This window comes from Pan paniscus, chromosome 10, assembly GCF_029289425.2.
Source record: "Pan paniscus chromosome 10, NHGRI_mPanPan1-v2.0_pri, whole genome shotgun sequence".
Classification (NCBI taxonomy): Eukaryota; Metazoa; Chordata; class Mammalia; order Primates; family Hominidae; genus Pan; species Pan paniscus.
The window spans coordinates 94,277,396-94,293,342 of NC_073259.2; the positions used below are offsets into that span (position 1 = coordinate 94,277,396).

General features: G+C 34.7%; 1 protein-coding gene across 4 annotated transcripts in view; it reads right to left on the reverse strand.

Annotated features, from left to right (window-relative positions):
• The window catches only part of MGAT4C (MGAT4 family member C), an 860,657-nt gene that overhangs the window by 259,242 nt on the left and 585,468 nt on the right, over positions 1-15,947 (reverse strand). Inside the window, exon 1 of one of the 4 annotated variants that reach the window (XM_034936306.3) lies at positions 5,831-6,087. The exons of 2 other annotated variants lie outside the window; for them this stretch is intronic. The gene's annotated coding sequence lies outside the window, so the exon portion shown is untranslated. Of the gene's footprint in view, positions 1-5,830; positions 6,088-15,947 lie in introns of those variants that run through there. One more of the 4 variants, XM_034936308.3, reaches the window with a different exon arrangement.

Genomic DNA, 15,947 nt, shown 5'->3' on the forward strand with positions numbered 1-15,947 from the left:
TTAAGAATACAGAATGTCATGAGTAAAGAAGAACTGAAAAACTTTAACTCAATTCTATCACCACTTCATCACCAATATGAGACAATGGACTGTTGAAAAGCAGAGACTGTTGGTCTCTACATATATCAGACAAATAAAACTTTCATAACTCCAGGTTTGAAACTCTCATTGACTTATGAAAAATCATAGAATAAAAAGTAGCAAAGTAAAACAGAGTAAAAGATAAAAGGTAAAGCTATAAGACTTTCTATTTTATTACGTACTTAGATTTGTATGTATATGATATCCCATATTATATCATTTTAGATTTGAGAAAAGTTCCTAAAAGTTATTTAATTCATTTTTTATCTTACAATAGTTAAAATTAAAACATCAGAAGTTTTATATGCAGTAAATGATTAACCCGTGTTTACCAACAAAATCTACAATCAGCATCTAGTTTCAAAAGTAATTAGTATGATTGGTTCCCAAAATTGTGTTTGTACTATACCAGAGTTTTCATGTTAGTGAATAGCAATTTTTAATGAAACTCCTGAATGAATTAAAAGACACAGCCACATAATACTAAGCAAGTCAGTAACAATGAAAACAATGAAAATACTAAAGAGAGGCAATAGTAATTGAACATTTACTATATGCAAGGCACTGTTCTCCATGCTTATAAGATTAGTTCATGAAATTTTCACAACAAACTTACGAGGTAGGTACTTTTATTTCCTGTTTTTTTTTTTTTTTTTTTTTTTTTTTTTTTTATGAAGGCATGAAGACTGAAAAGGGTGGAACAACAAATTGTATTCCGGTAGTCTGGTCCCAGACTTTTAAAAATATTAAAAGTCAACATTTAAAACCCAAATGTAACATAAAAATCTATTTTAGATTAAAACATACCTGAGAACTTAGAGACACACAGAAGCACAAGAAATGCAAATGAATGTATCCTTTAACTTATGTTTCCTATTTCCCATAAACTTTTTGGTTTTAATTAGCCACACCTGGTCCCAGACTACCTGAATACAATTTGCACGCACTTATTGCATATTCTTACATGCAACAAGTGTACGCAAACAAAAAAGAAAGTGTCTTTAAAAGCATCTGCTCTTTTCTTGCTCTGCTGAGAAAAAGTGTTTTCTAGCATGATCATAGCCTCTTCTGTACTTCGAATGGAGAAAAGTTGCTGGAACTTAACTTTACACCTTGCCTCTCATCACAGCAAATTGTGTCATTTTCTTCCCCATATTACTGGTTTCACTCAGCTCCATATTTTATCTGACTGACTGCAGCACCAATATGTATACTCAGTTTTAGGCAAAATGCATTTTCCACATTGACCCAAATGTTAGGAGATACCCTTGAGAGTTTTATGGTGTGCCATGGCACACAGGTAGAGAGCCACTTACTTGTGAAAATTTACCTAGACAACCTTTATGATATGCTCAGTTCCATGCCACTGAGACCAGTATCAAACACTGAACAACAAATTCTCTGCTTTTAGCAGAATTTAGCATTAAAAAGTATTGTTGTCCGTTTATATTTTCTCATCAAAAACACTATTAAAATTAATTCATGGATATAAGTTGTTAAAAATAGCTAAACCCAAGGCCCAATGCCTTTAGTGCTATTAAACATCTACTGCTTAATAGCTCTAGATTATTTTTTCATTTTATGCAGTTCGAATGTGAACAAGCTTCTCTGTCTCTAACTCTGAAAGAAGTGGAAAAGTCTTCATAATTTATTAACCCCTGAAAAGGGCACATTCATTTGTCATAGCTTCAGAGGCAGAGAGAGAAAACAGATAAAAAATCACATTCGTACTTTCAATTACTGAATTCTAATTTTACTGTCCTATTCTGCATACTTCAAATGGGCATTACTAAAGGGACTAAGTTCAGGGCTATTGTTTTATTATTATGCAATAGGACAACAGTAAAATATTTTGAGCCAAATCAAGTGTGTTCAGTTAACTTTTGTTGTACAATTTATATGTATGTCACTAGACAGATTCTTCAGTGGCTAATTAAATGATACTATCTAAAAATAATTTATCTTCAACTGATAGGTTCTACGTATGGATTGGTTTTCTCTGAGGAGGTTGTATTTTAGGCTTTTTATTTCTTTTAAATCACTGAGTATCTGTAAATAAGTTGAATAGGGAATAAATATCACTTTTTAGTGCCATTGTCCTAGGAACTAGCATTAGTATCTACCAAGACAGTGAAAAAATTGGCCTTAAAAAGTAAATTGTCTCTAGTTTGCTTGTTCAAACACAAACTACTATCATTTGGGAGATATTGTTTTTAATTAAAATAAAAAATTCTTCATTTTTTATTATTTTACTTATACTATAAAGAACCTTGTCCAAAGTCAAACAACTGTAAACTCGGCATACTATTACCAGCAAATAATTGATTGTAAAATAGACAATAAAAATAAAGCTAGCTTGCTTGAACATACATTATAAATACAAGATAACTTTGTCCAAAAATGATTGATACTGTTTTTGATATCTACCACAAGCTATTTTATTCTTATAATATTTCAGTGACCACATTCAGAATCAAGTATGAGTTATAAAATAATTGATAGACTTTTCACAAAACCCAAATATAATGTAAAACTCTATTTTAGATTAAAACATACCTGAGAACTTAGAGACACACAGAAACACAAGAAATGCAAATGAATGTATCCTTTAACTTATGTTTCCTATTTCCCATAAAGTTTTTGGTTTTAATTAGCCACACCTTAAAATACATTCTACATTTATAGTAAATTAAAGATGAGAGCTTTTCAGGTAGAAAAAAATAATATGTGCAACAACAAGAATTTTTTTACATTGTTCAGTTATAAATGCCAAGTACCTAGAAGAGTGCCTGGCACGAAGTAGATACTCAAGAGAAGTGACTGATCAGATAACCGGCTGTATTAAGGGAGGGAGGGAGAGAGAAAGAGAAAGAAAGAAAGAAAGAGAAATTGATTGATTTGGGGCACTGAAATTTGTAAACCTGTTTCTGAGTCCTAGCTCCTCCATTTACTGACTTACTGACTGGGTGATCTTTGGCAACAAGTTACGAATTACTAGTCTCTGTTTCCTTAGTTGCATAATATCAATTACTTTATCACATATCAATTGTTAAGAATTAATTATATATATACACAATGTTGATAAAAAGATCTTTTAAACTTTAAAATACATAAAAACATTACATTTATGTACCTAAAATATACACCTAAATATCCAGACATTCACACAATAAGTCCAAGCTGTCCAAGATGACATCATAGTTACTATATTTTTTGGCTTAAGTAAAAAGTTGGCCTGGAATGCCCAGAATTTCCCACTGTCAAGACAAGCATAGAATTCATGATCATTCAAGTGCTTGAACTGAGAAACTAAAAAACCAAGCAGTATTGTGCATTCAATCATTACATGAAACTAATAAAGGGGCTTACAATAAACTAAATTCTAGGAAAGTATTAAAATATACAAAAGAGTATTATTTTGCAATAGGTAAAAACATAATTTGAGGAGTCATTTTCAAAAGAAAAAATATATCACCCCCAGCATATGGAGTATGCAGAGAACTTCAGAAGAGTTAATAAGTATCTTTTCATGGCTATTTTTTTCCATCTCTTCTTAATACTGGTTACATAAGTCAGACAAAGAACATATGTATTTAAAAGGAGGCAGAGAATAGGGCAGTACATGTAACATCACACATCATTTATTTATGTCACCCTGTACTGAGAAGCCTTCCTAGGGACTTTGTGGCATAGGAAATTGCTATGATATCATTGATGTCCTGTCTTAAATTAAAAATAATAATAAAAAACTTTTTGTGAAATGAATGAAGTCCATTAGCTAGGTAGCTCATATCTCGTGTACTTGTGTTGTATAAAGTTGTCCAAAGGAAAAGAAGGAGATAAGCAATTTAACACTGCAGTCACCATCAATGTAGTGCATTTGTGACTAGCAAGGCTAATACTGAAAGAAGGAATCATACACAGAAAAAAATGCAATTTAAATATCTAGATCATTAATTAGCTGAATAAGATTTTCTTCATTGTTGACAGAATGATATAGATTTTTAAAGAATTAATTATTAGGAGACAAATGCTTTTGCCTTAGTTAAGTTTAATCACCTGTGAAAATGACACAGTCAGTACCACTGGGTTTTTCAACTTCACTATAGAGTACTTAGGGAAAGAAAAAAAATTCATTTCAAAGCAGTGACTCATGCTTTCAAGCTCATATTATCCAAAACTTTTAGATTTCACTTTAAATTTTGAAATTCACAGAATATACCAACTTAAATTTTTCTCAGCAAAAAATTAACTCTAGATGTATATTGGAAGCTTTTTGAGGTTTTGTTGATTACATATTGTTGTGGCTGAGACATTAAGCTCACTTGTTTAGATTTAATTAATACACATCTGACACTGTCTATAAACTTAGTTTTGTTCAGACCTGAATGGACTAAAGGAGACAATTCGAACAACAGTAATGTCTAGAGCTGCCAAACAGGACTGGGCTAGCAGAAGACACAGTGTGTGACATAGCTGAAAAACCCCTGCTGTCTTAAAGCTCAACTCGAGAATCTCCAAATCCTGAGTTTTAATTATCAAAATTACTAGTTTGCAAAGGCAGAAATATTCTATGTTAAAGGCACAGTAAAAATAAATCTAAAAAGCATAAGCACATCAACACTTGATGAACAAGCCATTATTCAAAACTTTTATAACCCTAGGAGGAATGGAGATGCTATTAAAATAAAAGAGCATGTTAAACAAAATAACTACTAATTACACTTTTCTGTGGCTTTATTTCATAAATAACTGCATCCAACTTTAAAATAACAACAGTATGCTACTTTATACCATAATAACAGACAACATTTGAGGGGACACAAATATTTTTGAATTCTTCATTTGTTAGCATGTGAACATTCTCAGTCAATTGAAAGCTTTTAGTGTAGTGACTTTTCAGGTTCTCTGTCACATTCAATCATCTATCCATAGCAGTTCAACAGCTCTAAATATATTTGTTTTGCTACAATATAACAAGATCCTCAGGCATAAATGTTACTACTGACAAATGATTAAATAATATAAAGATATATTTTTAGGATTTAAATATTTTGGCTATGTGAAAGACAGTATTTTATTATGCACCAAAAAGCATAACAAAAATGCAATAAGTGATTTTAATATCTCTTAATTCCACAAAGAAACTCTTACATCCATTCTTAAAATTTTTCGTTATTATTATTTCCATATATTTAAATGGTAAATATGAATGTAAAGTCCTACAACTTTATTTCAGAAGCCAGAGCCTTTGCTCACTTGGTAAATTTTGTTTTCCCTGTATAAACGCAACTTTGGAAAACTGTCCCAAAGAACTGCCATTTAACAATTAGAAACTTTGACTCATTTTAAGTCTACAGCAACACTACTTGGTTGACCATTTCTACCACTATTCTTTAATACTAATAGAAAAATATAGAGAAATGATGCAGAATGATATACATACACATATACAGTTTTAAAAACACATTCAAAATTGTGGTCTTATAATAGCAGTACTTTCCTTTTTCTAAAGCAAAGCCGGATTTACCTGCCTTTCATTTTCTGCTGCAAATTAGTTTGTCAGGTACACGTTAGCAAGCTCTTTCTTTAATTCATTTTGCTAACTCCATAGTCCTTTAAATAATGATAAACATTCCTGAATAAAAGCTTACCAGATAGTAATCCTTTTTGACCCTTATAATATTTTCTCTGTAAGACACATCTACCTTTATTTTAAAAGAGAAGGTAAAACAGAAGAAGCCCTTACCAGAGACAGAGAAAACAATTCGTTCAGCTAGATCCAACAGTGCTCTGTGCAGTCTGGAAGCATGAGTGATCCTTGGGCCTCACACAAAAGCGAGATAATTGGCTCTCAATGAAGAGATGTAAACATCCATCATAATGGCACTGTGCTGAAACTGAACGCTACCTCAGCTGTTCTATGTACTCCGACTGGAAGATGATGTCACAAACATCAACTGGGTGTACTCTCATTGGCTTCTGTTACCTGGAATCATATCTTAACCCTAAACTGTCAGCTACAAATTGAAATGCACATTTCTGACTACAATTTCTGCCTTTAAAAGGAGAGTGAAAGTAATGTTGAGCTCCTGGGGGATCACAAACTGAAAATACTGCCCTCTAAATATGCTAAGACTGATTTACCTAATTAATTAATCAGAATTAGTGGAAATTTTATTTTCCAAATGTGTTTTGTTAAGTAGCAGTGTTTATAAAAGGTATTTGACAGAATGGATATTAAAGGACAAGATGTATGTAATCATAACATCTGGAATTTTAAATTTTGTAATTACTTTGCATTGATTTTACAGTACTAGCCCCTGAGATTTAAGAAACTCAAATTGAGAAAAATTATAATGTAGTCAATTGTACAGTGAAGTTTTTAATCAATTTTTTCAGAGCAGCCATTTGTTTTTAAATCTTCTAATAAAACCACAAAAATGGAAATGCATTTTATTCTCTGAGTGTTAAACACTGTTTGCAAAGTTTCATGTAATAAACCTTAAAGTTTATTACATGATATTACATGAAAGAGATATTAAAAGCACATCACTAACATAATAATGTTAAATATTGGTTTTTACAAAGAGTAATTTATAAGCCACTGGAACTTCAGACAATCCCATTTCAGTAATTGAAAGCTACTCTATGATATAGTGCTGTTCTTTTTGAGCACACACAGGGAATAATTATCCATCTCTTACCTTCTATCTTGACAAAAGCCCCAGATTTCTCCCCAGGCTTAAATCCAGTGGGAGAGGAGGATAATGGGCTAAGCTGGTTGCAGCAGCTTGCTGCCAGAGGGACAAAACTACAATCACCTTGAAATATACCCAAGCTTTCCCTACTGAAAGGAGCTGTCAACCGCATAACTGTGAGATGCAAGAATTACCAGAGCTATTCAATGACCAGTTCCTTCTAAATCTAGCCCAGCTATATCCCAGGGCAAGCCCTTTGAAAGCTGTGCAGCTCAGCATGCGAACAGTACAAGCACCTGGAGAAAGAGCAAGGAAATTCACTTCAACCACCCCAACTTTAGGGAAAGGAAAGTCACCAACAGTGCACTTGCATGACTTTATGCTATTTCATTTATTTCTGAATAATGGATTCAGGGCAAATACTTGTTACATTCCCTCTGCATTTACAGTGACAGAAAATTATTTTTACTCAATGGCCTCAATAAGAGTTCAAAAAGTTGATAATATATGAAAATACACTTTCATATGTTCACATTTCCTCCCAAGTTCTGACTTTTATGATAGTCAGTTTATTTGATTACTCTGAGAAGCGAGTTAGCATGTGACATGGGAGCAAGAGTTCTAGACTAGGGTTGAAATGATTCATCCTCCAGTTCTTGCTCCACCACTTACTATCTGTAAAAACTCTGGTAACTTAGCATCTTTTATGTATAGACTGAGAGTGGTAATGCTACATACAGCAAAATAATAATAATAAAGATATGGGGATCAGATGAGACAATGCATAGAAGCTTGTTATATAAAATAAAAAGTATTACATAAATATAAGATATAATTAATATTATCGTTGTTATGAAAACAATCAAATGCGTTAATTTTAAAGACACATGGAAGATTTAAAATTTAGAGTTACTTTGGTGCCCTCAAAATAATGATATAAATATGTTAAACCCTTAATATTTCAACTCAAAAATAATGTTGCAAATTAACTTGATTTATAACACTGACTCACTCAATTTTTGTTTGTTTGTTTGTTTTGGAGTTTTAACCCTCCCAGAATAATTTCAGCATGTTTTCTACATGCAACAGGATATAATCTATCTATCTATCTATCTATCTATCTATCTATCTATCTATCTATCTATCTACATTCAGTTAATTTTTAAAGACAAATGTATTTTCTGGTGATTTTAGTGCACAGAAATCATAACCTCTCATTTGTTTTGCATTTGTTTGGGTGACAGAATGCCACATATAATGTGCCTAGAGAAATACAGCAATATAAAGATTGGGAAACTTAAATACTCCTAGGGCTCTGCAGGCATTTTTGTTTGTTTGTTCATTTATTTATTTGTCAATTTCCACAGGTATCAATGTATAGGCATTTTGTATCAATAACCCACATCCTACACAAAATTTGTTTACAAGTGAATAAGGTACCTAGTAAAGAAAGCTGGGTTTTGTTATTAAAATATGTCAGTGAGATTTTTTAAGAATATAGATTTCAATGCTTAAATATTATACAAGATGGAGTCTCTAATGAATTACTTAGTATTTTAAGGACATACACTTATTACATATGAAAATAATTTCATATTTAAAATTTGAATTGTTTAAAAATTAACAAAATTATTGGCTTATACTTTAATTCCTAGGAAAATTGATAGGAAAAAAGATAATGTACTAGAAATACTTCATACTAATGTTGGACTAGAATAATGAGTGAATCTTTATCGCATACGTTAAGTCAACTTCAAATTTTGTATTTATTTATTAGGACAGAATTTATATTTTAGTTTTAAATAATTACATCTATACACTCAGGAACGTTCAGATAAATACAGGATATAATAGTTCATATATGAATATCAGTTTTATTACTCCAAAGTATATTTTATACATAAGGACAGAAGAAAATATATATACATATATTCTCTTACAGTGGGGAGAAATCATTAGAAAGTAATAATTAGTGGAATTTATAAAATTTTTTTGTGATTATTTAGTGGTATTTCTTTTGGAAAAGTAGAGATACTAAACTTCAAGACCTTTCAGTAATTTATTTTCAGAATGTCCTTTGGAAAAAAGTCTGATGATACTTGAACATCAGTTTGCACATGTATCTGGGTTAAGGTCAAAAATAAGATAGTGTGTATGTGATGTGAACATTGATAATAAGACATGTAACTGTTTTCTACTATACTAAAATAATATTATTAAGAAATACAACCTGATTACAAAATGTAAAAAAAAAATTCTAAATGTAAAAATGTTAAAACTTTAAGAAACTACAAGAAAAATAAAAGGATGGTGTCATTTCTTGAATATTCTATTTAATATACACACGTGGAAAAGTAAAATGCTGCATATAGCTCAATTTCATAAAGGAATAATAACAAACACTGCATTTGAGAATGAATTTACCAACGTTGTCTCATTATTTATTACATTCCTCCAACTAAAATGGCCAGCTAGCATTTATGAGTTCAGAGAATATAAAATATTTTAACTTTAATAGTGTGTAAAAGTTTAATATGAGGGGGCAAAACACTCTATAGACATCAATTTAAGCTTCATTCTCAGTAAATGTATATTAGTAAATGTTTGCATTCTTTCTTTTGTTTTTTTTTTTGAGATGGAGTCTCACTCTGTCGCCCAGGCTGGAGTGCAGTGGTACAATCTCGGCTCACTGCAAGCTCTGCCTCCCGGGTTCACGCCATTCTCCTTCCTCAGCCTCCTGAGTAGCTAGGACCACCCGCCACCACGTCCAGCTAATTTTTTGTATTGTTAGTGGAGATGGGGATTCACCGTGTTAGCCAGGATGGTCTGGATCTCCTGACCTCATGATCCGCCCACCTCAGCCTCCCAAAGTGCTGAGATTACAGGAGTGAGCCACCGCGCCCGGCCTAGTAAATGTTTTCTAATATGAAGAAAATGGAATCAATAAAATTATTCTGACAAGTCAAGTTGAAGATGTTTTGTAGTTTAAGCCAAGTACCTCTCAATTTTATTGTGGTACTTACATACTATATATTTCCCAGGAGCTGAAATCATTGCAATATTTAATTGCCTGACAATTATTTCTGTTACATCAATTTTGTGGTTAAACTAATTATTTGTATTATCAAAACAAATCAGCACTAGAGGCTAATTAAACTGGATAAACCATTCTCCAATGTTTCCCAACCCACATATTAATAAGGTTTAGTTTATTACTAACTTCAGAAAGAATAAACATGTCCTACAGGTGATAATTTGATAGGCAGAACTTAAGAATTTAAAGAAGTTTGAAACTGTTGTGAACATTATTATCTCCTCTTGAGCAGTTGGGTATATATAGGATTTTTTTTACTACATCTTGCAACATTGAGTGGCCCACTACCTAGTTATCCACAAGGTGGCAGCTCTATTTATATGGGCACCAACACCTAATACACTAGTTTATCCCTTTTCATTTAACAAAATATAATATGTAAAGTATATAGATAACTTTTGTATATGAATGATCACAGTTAGGTAACTTTTCAGTTTTAGAAGAATAAGCCATGAAAGATAGATAGCTATTAAAACCTATTGAAAAGCAGGAACTTTAAAAAGTTCCTGCAGCAATTATTGAAAAAGGCAGAGCTTTAAAACATTGAATTTTTACTAGCACAAATTCCGATGTTCCATCCCAAATTTATTTCAGAGGTTAGTCTATTTATAATAAATTGTTTTAATTTTGTTTCTACAACGTCTTATGTTGCTTTTAAAAACTGCAAAGTTAGTCTTCAAAATAACTGCGCCTACGTAGCAATGATAACTCATTGTTACAATAAGAGAGATCTAGGAATTGTATTTTCCATCTAGTAAATTCTAGATATAACTAAACCTCATAAGAATATCTATTTATTGACCTCACTTGAATTCCTTTTCTATACTTACTCATCTGCACTGTCATTTTTTTTCTCTATGTCTACCTTAAATGTATTGTGTGGCAGCTTCAGTATACTACCTTTATTTGTTTTCTGTGCAGATAAAAATTTTGAAAATACTTAGAATTATTAGGCCATATCACCTTTCTTTCCTGAGAATGGATAGCCCCAAGATATTTAACTATGTTTATGCATCAGTAAATTTTACTCTGGAGAAAGAGAAAATGATTTAGTAAGGATGAAGAAAATTCTTCCTGCTTCTATGTTAAAGAAATACAAATTCTTAGACATGATGGTAAGAAGCTATTGCTATTTTAGTGATTCAGCCTCTTGTTTTTAAATGCAAAGTGAAAGCATTGACTTATTAAAGATACCCCAATTTAACATAAACTTAAGCTTATTTGACTAGGTTTCCTTTGAATGTCATGGTTAACCTTTGTAACAAACCTAAAGATCAATGAATAGAAGGATTTGTTTTTTACCGTGTTCTCTGAACAAGGGTACCTTGTGTATTCATATTGCTCCTTAACTAAGGACACTTTACTTGCTTTCTTATAAATATATTTTGCTTCATTCCTAATATAAAATCTTACAACTCCGCTTGGCATTTTTTTTCATTCACCTCAATTTTCTTGCCTTCTGTCTCATGTAACTCAAATTAGATCAAATCAAGAATGACTGACTCTATCTTGACAAGTTTGGAGCAACATTCGTCTCATAGAAACTTAGAATTGAATTCAGATCTTGATGAGGAGCATATGAACACAACCACTTTGTGTTATACCAATAACGGGGGTTATTCATATAAAATCTGCTGTGCTCAAAACATTGCTTCAGACATATGAATGCTTACACATGAAAGACAGTGAAAAACCAATTGAAATACTAATGATTGTGCGTTATTTCACCTTACTACACCTTTGTAGTAGAAGAGTCTTCAAATCCTTCAAATACACATTACCATAAGGAGAAATAGTATTATTATCATTGTAAAGGAAAAGAAAAAACATTATCATCATCATCATCATCATCATCATCATCACTAGTTGTTTGCTGACTTGGTGCTAGGCACTGTGCTCAACATTTTTCATTGGTTATTTAATTTGTTTTGTTTTATTTAGTTTGCAACAAATCTACAAGATAGGTCAATGTTAAGATTTTCAAAAGAGCTCTTAAGTACTATAAGCCAGTATTTTTCAACCATGTCCGCTTATTTGAATCTCAACTTGAAATGTCAAAATACAGGGCCCTATCAAACTACTTGAAACAAAATCTTTGAGAATGGGATGTAGGTGAGACTTTTCTGTGTTACTCTCCACATGATTTTCTCTGTGGCCAGGTTTAAAAATCACTCTCCAAACCCTCGGGTAAGTGAGCCACATGTTTTGATGTGCAATACCAGATTTCACTAAAATAAGTAAATGTGTTCTAAAAAATCTGAAATGAAAACTGTAAAAAAAGTAAAGCGCAGTTTTTATGTAAAATAATAGGTTGGAAGGTGAATAGAGAAAAATCCAGATTACTCTATCTCACTTGGGTAAAGAGATGGGTGTCAGTGGCATGGTAAGTTTGAGCAAAAACATTAGATGGAGTCTAATCTTGCAGGAAGTCAGTAGGGACAGAGAAAAATAACTTGACTAGTAGGAGGGAAACTATATGAACAGGTGCTGATTCAACATGCAGACTGCCCAGTAACATTAGGTTCTAGTACTAGGGAGTCCTGTGAAAGCCAGGATATCTACATTTACAGTTCATCAGTCCACATGTGAGTGAAGACTCCTCCTGCACACAATCTAGCACAAGTAATGGCTTTTCTTGACGCAAAACATTATTGAGACTCACCGTAAATGTTCTATACTCTTCTTTTCCAAGACCTAGGATGCATAAAAACCCACTGACACAGAGGATGGTACCTAAATGAATGGTGGTTATGTGGAATGAAAAGGTCCCAGTATCTGTATTTGGGTAGGGATGGACCCTGTGAAAACCAACTCTATGGCAGGAATAACAGATTAATTTTTCTTAAGAACTCTATGATTCCATAGAATTCTATTCATAAACCAAGCTTTGTGTCTGCAATCTGCATTAGCTTCACATTTCAATTGTACTTGCTCAAATATATACCAGCACTGATATTTCCAGAATCAGTCATTAAGCATCATCTGTAATAAAATATAATACATTTCTGAAGATGTCAATGAGAACACTGTCCTTGTTATACTCTTTATAATGAAGTACATGTATCTATTTATCTGTAGATATAATTAAATAAATCTTATAAAAAGGTTTTAAGTAATCCACAATTAATCAGAAACCAGTTATAGAAATCCTAACGAATTCTAAGAGTTGTTTTTAATGTCTACTGCTATACATGTAACAGGCAGAGTAAGTTTATTTCTCCTTACATTTGAGGATACTGTAATATATTTATTTTAAAATTGATTATTTTATTTTTGTTTCATGAGGATCTGTCAACAGAAGTTGTAATTCAACTGTTCATTTAAATCTTACATTATTTCAGCCTTTTTTTCAGGACTTCCTTGTTTTCAGCAATATAGGGCTACAATAACTTTCTGTAAATTTGTTATTTTGTCAGACTTTGTTAAATAACCCTCTTTTTGATTTTGTGTAACTTTTTGCTAATTTTGCTATTAGCTGATATTAGGTAATGCATCTTCCACTACACTTTACCTGCAACAATTCAGTAACAGTGTACTCCTACAACCATAGGTCACCAAAATAGAAAATGCCTGGGTGCTCCTTTAGCCATTTTTTAAGTGGTTAAATTACAGCCACCCTTTCTGAACACTGTAGCCAGGCAACATAAATTAATGATCTTAGACCAGATCTTGATTGACTGTTGTCCAGGAACACATTATTCACCTTAATCCATGAATTCAGCAAAGGTAAATGATTACTCTAATGGCTGTGGGAACCTTATGAATTGCCAAGACAAATAACAAGTAGTTACGACTGAAGGCTCTGTGAAATCACTGGCATATTTATCTTTCATCTCTGTCACTCCATGTTTGAAACTGTAGACCTGGAAAATACACTAGCTCTTTCCAGGTTAGATCGGGAAGAAAACAAAATCACTAAGTGGACACTGTAAAAATGCAGGAGATAATAAGAAATTGCTTTCTTCTGCCAGAGGCTAGCTGCTCCTTGTATATCTGTTTTGCAATGCAACTAATAGAAGGTCAAATCTGCTTGTAGGCTAGAAGGAAGGTATTCCTATCTCTTCATCACTCCTGCATTCAAAATCAATTAATAAAATGCTGGTAATAAACAAATGGTCATACATACATAAAACTTTTTTAAACTATAGACCTTACTGGAATACACAGTCTGACCTATAGGTACTGTATAACTTTCAGGTGCCTGGCCAGGCTCCCAAATATTTCCCAAATTCCAGATCTCAGAATGAGCCAACTGTGGCTCTTGGGATTTTCTGATGTAGAGAGTGGAAGGGGGCTTAGAGTTCATCCTCTTTGTGAAAGGAACTACCCACTTCACGAGGCCTGCTAAATTCTTCACATGCTCAAAAAACTTACTCCTTCCTAAATACTGTCCCTAATATAGAGGTGTCTTTCACTGATTTTAAATTACTCTATTTAAAACCTATCTCATCCTCTGTTTAGTATTGCTCTGTATAAAAACTACCTAATGTTTCATTTCATACAAGATATGCTTACAGACCTTAAAACTAAAATCATGATATTGGCCAAAAAAAAAAAAAAAAAAAAAAAATTCCCTCTTGAGATTCCAGGGCCGTCTGTCACAAGATCCTTGGGGTATTGCTTCACCAGCCAGAAACCTCTGTGCCTGGCGGTGCTTTCTCCCTGAGTATTGCCTGTGCCTGCTGGATTCATTCTGCCCACTCGGCTTGGCAGGCTGCACTCAGCTCACACTAACAGCCTGAATCTCGCACCTGCCAAGGGCAAGCCAGGTGCAGAGTGGCAAGGGGTGTATGGGCAAGTTATGTGGGGTCTGGCCACTGCATATAGCCAGGCACATCAGCTGCTCCGGCAGGGTGAGCAGCTCCACACACCGGCACATGTGCCAGTTCCATGCAAGGCTGTGGCTGGACCAGAGGTATTTACTGCGTGGAGCTTCTGCTACAGGCACTCACATCTGGATGCGGGGAACACGGTGGTGCCCAGAAGCCTGGAGATGCAAGGAACCACAGAGCCACAAGAGGGTGTCACAGGCCTGACTCAGAGAGCCCCCAGGTCTGGACTCCCAGAAGGGCCGCAGCTCTTCTCTCCTTCTCGTCGCCCGCAATGTGGTGAGTGGGAGGGTGTATTTCAGCACTGTTGGTGTCACAGCTCTTTCAGTCCCACCATTTGGTGGGTCCCGAGTTCTTGCCATGTGTCCAGGAAGAATGAGATACAAGGACAACTGGAGAGTGAGCAAGGCAGAGAGGAGTTTCATTGAACGATAGAACAGCTCTCAGGAGAACCATAATGGGTACCTCCTTTCTGCGGGCAGATCAGCCCAACGAGTTGAGAAGACCTGAAGTGGGTACCTCCTTCCTGTAGCTGGTAGTCTCCACATCTGTCTGAGTCTGACTAAGTCTGGGGTTTTTATGAACTCAGAAAGGAAGAAGTGCATGCTGATTGGTTCATGGGCAGCCATGGGTGGGCCCAGAAAAAGCACAAGTTCTCACTCTGGGCCACGACTCCCCTTGGAATGGGCATCCTGCCCCCAGGCTTCTGGCTGTCCCTAGCTTGAAGGTGGGGTTTCTCTGGGGAACCACCCCTTTCATCCCAGGAGCCTGTCTGCTTCCAGCCGCAATCAACATGCCATCTAGAGCACCCAGGTTGTTTGTGTGGAGGGTTGCAAATAGGCCCACGCGGAGCCACCTTCGGCATCCACTGGCATCTCTCCCTAAGCTCCTTGCTGCACAATGTCCGGAGGGGGCCAAGGCAGCAGGGGACTGGCATGTAAGCGCCTTGCCGAGCATGCGCACACCCAGTTGGGTTGCAGCACCACTGGGGATCCGTCTCAACTTTGCTCCGAAATGGGAGCAGTCGCCAGGAGCGAGGAAAAGCAGAAACAAGCACTTCCCACCCTGCGGAGACAGGGGGGCTTCCCAGGCCCCAAGAGCACAGGGATGTCCCGATTCGGAGCTAGGGCTGGGCCTGGGAGCGTGGGGCTCCCACCCGGCCAACACAGTAGGGGGCAGGGCTCCCACCTGTTTAGGCTCCACAGAGTGGGCAGCCCCAGTCATGCCTCCTCCTCTGCAACC